Source organism: Ruditapes philippinarum, unplaced genomic scaffold, assembly GCF_026571515.1.
Source record: "Ruditapes philippinarum isolate M1 unplaced genomic scaffold, ASM2657151v2 ctg12403_1_1_1_1, whole genome shotgun sequence".
In the NCBI taxonomy this organism is placed as follows: Eukaryota; Metazoa; Mollusca; class Bivalvia; order Venerida; family Veneridae; genus Ruditapes; species Ruditapes philippinarum.
The window spans coordinates 31,558-38,331 of record NW_026859793.1 but is presented as its reverse complement, the minus strand read 5'-3'; the positions used below and the strand labels follow the sequence as shown (position 1 = coordinate 38,331).

General features: G+C 31.2%; 1 long non-coding RNA gene across 1 annotated transcript; it reads left to right on the top strand.

The window, feature by feature from the left end:
* Nucleotides 1–711: 711 nt before the first annotated feature.
* Nucleotides 712–4,175, top strand: LOC132757940 (uncharacterized). The gene is made up of 3 exons (XR_009629518.1): nucleotides 712–945; nucleotides 1,644–1,731; nucleotides 2,773–4,175. It is a non-coding gene; the product is annotated as an uncharacterized LOC132757940 (long non-coding RNA).
* The last annotated feature ends 2,599 nt before the right edge of the window (nucleotides 4,176–6,774 follow it).

The window sequence follows — 6,774 nt, the reverse complement described above, 5'->3', positions numbered from 1 at the left end:
CCCAGATTGTTCAAATTATAGTCCTGGGGTCAAAATCGGCCCCGCCCGGGGGTCATTGATTTTCCTCATATTTACATAGTAAAAACTTATAGTAAAAACTTTAAAAAATTTCTTCTAGCAATTGACAAATACTAGAGGTTAGATATTTTGCATGAAACATTGTGAAGTGACCCTCTAGCAAGATTGTTCAAATAATAGCCCTGGGGGTCAAAATTGCCCCCGCCCGGGGTCATTGATTTTCAATATAAACATATAGTAAAAAATAAAAAAATCTTATTGTCTGAAGGTACAAGGCTTAGAGCTTTAATATTTGTTCAATGATATCATCTATAGGTACTCTACCAAAGTTGTTCAAATTTTGCCTCAAGTGTCAAAGTTAAAAGTGAACTTTGATATCAGCTGACCTAGATTTTGACAAAGTGTCTTACTGTGTTGTCCTTTGATGCAGTCATGAAATTTAGGCTGTGTGAAATATGACCTTCACCACCAAATTGACTAGACTCAAGTGCATTGATATATTCCTACTCTGATCTTTATTGAGTTAACAATAGATTTAACCACTAATCTGATAATAAGAATGAGATAGGTCAGGGATCTATGCATTATGACAATCTTCAATTGTATAGAAACAAAAAATATCTGTTCCTACACTACAATTTAGTGTTGCATTAATGCGGTGGCATAGCATTTTTCTCAAATGCAATCTTGTTTTCTTTCAGCTTATACTATGTCAAATATAACATTTTTTTCTTGTCAATTATGATAAAGTGAATGGCGTCTGGGGAAACTGGTTGAACTGGGGTTTGTGCTCAGTAACGTGTGGAGATGGAACAAGGTCAAGATTAAGGTCATGTGATAATCCATCACCTAGCAATGGTGGAGAACAATGTCAAGGGTCAAGTGTGGACAATCAAAATTGCAAAGACGAGGAGTGCCACAGATTTGGTAAATTTAAAACAATCAAAATTTGTTATTACATTTACAAATGAGGAAATATGACTTCCATTCTATATCAAGAAAAAATTTCCAAATTAACGGAAAAAATTATCAGAAAAAAATATCACATACAATATTTATTGATACGATAAATAGAAAAAATATTACAATAAAAAAGAAATCTTAAAGCACACTGAAATGATGGATATCTCTTCATTGGCCGCACCTGCTGAACTTTTTGTTTTGTCTACTGAGTATGTTCAAAATGTTATAAAATATATTTTCGATAATCATTTTATACAAGTATTATTGTAAAAGCAAAATAACCTTACAGAAAGAGCGTTTTATAATATAAATTTATTATGTTTGCAGTAAATGGATACTTTATGAGTGAAGATACCATGTCCTGGGATCTTGCAAAGGTAAAATTGAAATGGCTGGATTGTACAAATATCGTATTAAACGCTTTTAGCAAATGGCGGAACGCAAATGCAAAAACGTTGAAAACCCGTCACCATTAAGTTGCTAATATTGAACCATAAAGCTGTCATAAAAGATCTAGTTTATAGTTTCCACATCAGTTTAATGTTTACACTATATTTTTAAATTAACTGACCTTTATATATTATATGCTTTTGAAATATATAACTGAGTTAATTTCATTTGAAACTTAATTTGATAGTTTTAATTTAATAAAATGTTTTCAGGCTGCATGTGAAGCTATGGCGGCCAGGCTTGTTATATTCGATAGCCAACAGGAGATAGACGATTTAATGACCGCATTTGATATACAAGGTGAAAATGTTGTTTTATTTTTATCAAATAAAATGATTAATGTAATAGGCATTGCAATAAGCAATTTAAGAAGGAAGCGCTCACGAGCTCAATTATGTTAAACTTTTACCGGTTTGTACCTTTTTAGGGACTTTGTTTCTGTATATTTTAAAGACAGTAAAAGTATTTGTTAAGACTTAGGATAAAGGTAAGCACTGAAAATCAGTACAATCACTCTTCCCATACTACAGAGTTATGTAAACATTACCTCTCTTGATAATTTATATTGAATTTCGTACACATTGTGTCAAGCGACATTGATACATGTTTTTATTCCTTTAATTATTAGATTTTTATCATTGGATTGGAATGACATGCAATAACGGACAAAATTGTGTGTGGCTTGACGGTCGAGACGTAACTTCTGGATTCCAAGTATGTTAGATTACAAATATTAAGAATCTATGCAATGCTATTTAATAGTTTTGTTTCTTTTTATTTCAACAACTAGTTCGCGTATAATTGATACAATGTCTTTTATAAACAAATTTATTGCAGTCTTGTCTTAAAATTTCATTTTATTGCTGTTGTCAAATTGAATGCTGTCGATGGATCTCTTTTTTCAATAATTTCTATATCTTTGCACTTGTATATTTAAATGTCATGAATTGTATACGAACATATTTACTTTTGTCCTGCAAATCAAAATGTTGCAGATCAGCCAGCGCTTAGGTGAGCGAAAGATCTATTGTTCTTTCCCTGATTTTTAACAGACTAAATGAAAACGAGTATGTGACTTTTCAACCTTTCGTTATCATTTTATTCTTTCTGCGAAGGTCCTCCCCTTAACACAATAAAAAATGTTATTAATAAATAATTGATTCACTTTTAAATAAAGCATACTCAGTAATATTTGAATCGTTAAGCTATAATTCTTTAAAAATAATTTTGCTATAAGTAAAAAGGTAAATTATTCGTAAAATTAATTCCTCTTGAGAAAAAAACTTGTCACCATAATTATTATTACAAAATAAATGTGATCAATACGTGTATCTCTTCTAGGCATGGGCGCCTGGTGAACCTAATGGAGCCAATTGTGTTTGGATAGGAAGTCAGAGCGTACTGTGGGACGACGCCGGATGTGGAGGTGCGAGGAATTATATTTGTGAACAGATTTAATCCAAGTTGAAGACTTTTACAAAAAAATTTCACCAGTCTTCATCTTAAAACGTGCAATTATCATGAAATGAAATGAGTCGGGATTATAATGATTTTCAGTATAATTGTGAAAACAAGTAATAGGCAGTATATGTAATAGTTCACTTAATATAAGTTTCAGGCGTTCTCCGCAAACATCAACTTCAGCAGTACTTGGTTATTTGGTAATTTTCTATGACGGTACATCACAAACTGCGAATAATCAAATTTTGGTATGGAAGTATGAAAGCCCCCGACACTATTTTTAAAGTAATGTTTATAACAGGTTCAATTTTAATTTGACTTATTTATGGACAAAAAACGTTAGGAAAATGCTATCAGATTTATGTGATGGAAATTAATGGACCAATGTTAATATCACAAAGAATATTATACAAAGACTTTATGATCAATGATTACAGCAATGGTGTTCTGAGCGAAGTAGTTTTCCTAAGGTTATCTAGTTACAATTTTATTCAAGAAAGATACTTAGATGTTGTTAATAACATCAATCACCGTAAAGCGTTCACGTTTAGATGTTTATCACATTAATTGTAAAAAGAAGATGGAAGATATAGAAATGGCGATAGAAATTCACGTATACGTATGAAATGCAGCTTGAATCAAATAGAAAATGAATATCATTTTTATTAGTTTGTCCATTCTATAGGGAACTGAGAAGTCCTCGATATTTTTGTGCTTGACCAACCATCAATAATTTTCAATTTCAATATCATTTATGCAGTCTTCACAAAAGAAAATAATAGTTTATTTAGCTGAGTTTATTTATTGGTGTATATGAGAAGCTAAAACAGATCATTTTATATGTGTCGTTATTTGTTTCTATATTATTGTATTCGGTATAATCATACTTCTGTGACTCATATTGACATTATGATATTTTTTGCAGTAGTTTTGTAAACTGTATACCATCTTTTTCTTATGCAATGTAAACATGTTATATCTACTACGGTATCTAGGCGATGAACATGTATTTGTTGTTGCCAATAATATATTTGACTTGATTTGTTATAAAGTATGATGTCTCTTTTGAGATTTTAATTGCATTACACGTGTTTATCATTTCAATATTTACAAATTCAGCATAAAACGCCACAAATATCAAACAAATATACAATTTTAATATGATTTGCATAAGGATTGATTGTCATCACACACAAATAGAAAACATATACAAGTATACATGTATAATAGCCTTATTTCTATTATTTCTTCACTATTAAATATGAACACCATTATTGTGCATAATTCATCATTACATCTTATCTCTAGAAAACTAACTTATTGTTTTGTTTACCATTATTTTAGAGTTATACTTGTCTATAACATGTACACACTAATAAATGTCGTGAGAATTTTAGAGCTGTAGAAAATTTATTAATGATTAAACCAGATGGCGCGATAGCTCAGTTGGTTAGACCACAAACTGTCACTTCTGAGGTTCCGAGTTCGATCCTTGGTAACACCTTTGGGATATTTCAAAAACACTTTCACTTTTTCCCACCTAACTAGAGGTTTACTGGTACGAAACCAAGGTTATCCTCGCATGTATCAATGCTATACACTGGGCATGTAAAAGAACCAAAGAATCTATTCAATAAGAGCTTGTTCCTGGATTCCCTTGCATCTCATAGCTGTCTCTAGAGTCTGCTGAGGTAAGGACCCTACTGGAAAGAAGTGCTTGCACTTTCGTAGGTTATCCTTGACCGCCCCCGGAATAAAGAAAATCAATCAATCAATCAATCAAAACCAAGTACATAGTTCGTGATTAACGAAGACAAGGTTTCAAACATCATGTAAATGTTGATATTTTCCACAGAAATAAACACATTATAATGCTTTTGGAATTTTATTATGACTTTATGGTGATTTTTATAAAATTTTGGACAATAATGCACTGACAACAAAGCAGTAATGTTAAAATTGCAAACTTGTTTTGGTCTACTCATGAGATATAATGGAAGGTACAACAGTCTTGTTCATTTAGAAAGTAAATTGTCGAAAATAATCTTCTAAATTGCCTGAAATGCGGGTGTATAATACAGAAAGGTGTATTTTAGTGCAAGGTGATCTTAACGGTATGCTTTTCCGTCAGTATCGGTTTTGAAATCTCCCATAATATGATGACGGGCTTTATCCATTTGATATATCAAGCGTGGTAACAGAACTATAAATGTATTTCTCATATAAGTGTATTCAACAGGTAAAACAAAAGTTTAAAGTAGCCCATTTAAGGAAACAATGCTCAATAATTCTTTTTTCTATTTTAATCAATTCTGTTATCATAGAAATAAAATGTTATTCAAGTTGATATCTTGTTTCAATAGAATAATTGAAGCAATCAGTGTTTTATTTATTCCATTCAGTACTTTTTTTATAACATTGTACAAATAATAAGGACAATGACAACATTGTACGTTAATTCAATGTATAAATATTTGTACACATTTCAGTTATATTACAATAAAGGTCAAATTTAAACAATTGAAACAGGTTGTCATTGTAATCAAAAGTTGTCAAATAGTTTTGATGGCTTTTCAAATGAAATTAAACGGACAGTGAACTACCTTTTGACACTATTGTGTTTGTAATGCCATGAAATTTGTTTTCATTATGATGAATATGGTAACAATCATTAAGAAATACGAAGAGTAATGGTCAGACATGACGTATTGAAAGGGACAATCAAAGAATAAAGGACTAATAATAATGTTTAAATTAATGAAATGTAACTAATTTGATTGCTATACCAGATAATACAGTATAAGCCTAACGTTATTACTTCTCGTGTAGTTCGCATACAATTAACATGTGTCTGTTTAACAAAAAGTAATCTTTTTTTTCTTGAAAAGATGCAGCTATATTAAACACTTAATAAACAACACTGCAACTATATTCAACACTTAACAAACAATTTAGTATCAAACATATACCCAAGAATGAAAGATAAAATGGTTCAGTTCAGATTTTTTCACAAATGTAGAGTTTCATGTGGCTGCACCTAGTGTCATCCCAGTTGTTGCCAAGCCAACCCATATAAACACAAAACTCATCGTTCGGTTCACCTTCCGCCCATGACTGTGAATATAAAAGAATCGCATGACTAGTAATAAAATATTCTTGCCGAATTATTTAAATTGATTAATAAAAGTAAAAACTTGCCATTTTTTCTTTTGAATATGTCAAAGGTAAACTTTATAAATACCTGTATGACGGAATTAGGTTTGTATATTTCATCCGAAACGAATACCGCCTGCACGGAATCATTGCTAAAGGTTAAATTCTACTTAAAATACGAGGGGTGTTCAAATATTAAAACAACTAGGCCAATATCTCGCTTTTTACCACGTTTTCCACGTATCGCACAGGAGGTAGTGTAAGCTCTCAATTGATACAATATATCTATCGCCTCGGTCAATATGTCATTTGCCGGTGAATATCATCACATCATATTCAATGGCACACCACAGACACTTTGGGTTTGGAGCTCAAAACGCTTTTAAAATCCAAATAAAATGCATATTTGTCAATCCCAGCACATGTACTGATCATATATATAAAAAAAACTTAATATAAGCCGTTTTGAAAAAATTTCATATTTCAACATCTATAATAATACACAAGATAAAAATGTTCGTCGGAAAAAATCCGCACCCCTACCGTCATAATCACCATGTATTTTATTCCATTTCCAATATTTTCACATAATCCTATGGTCCATCGACACAGAAGATATAATTCTTCACGATGATGGTCAATTTTTAACTTCAACGGTAATATAAACAACGCAACAGCCGAAATAAACATCAAGATTATCGCCGTTTTCCTTCAATGACATTATCTTTC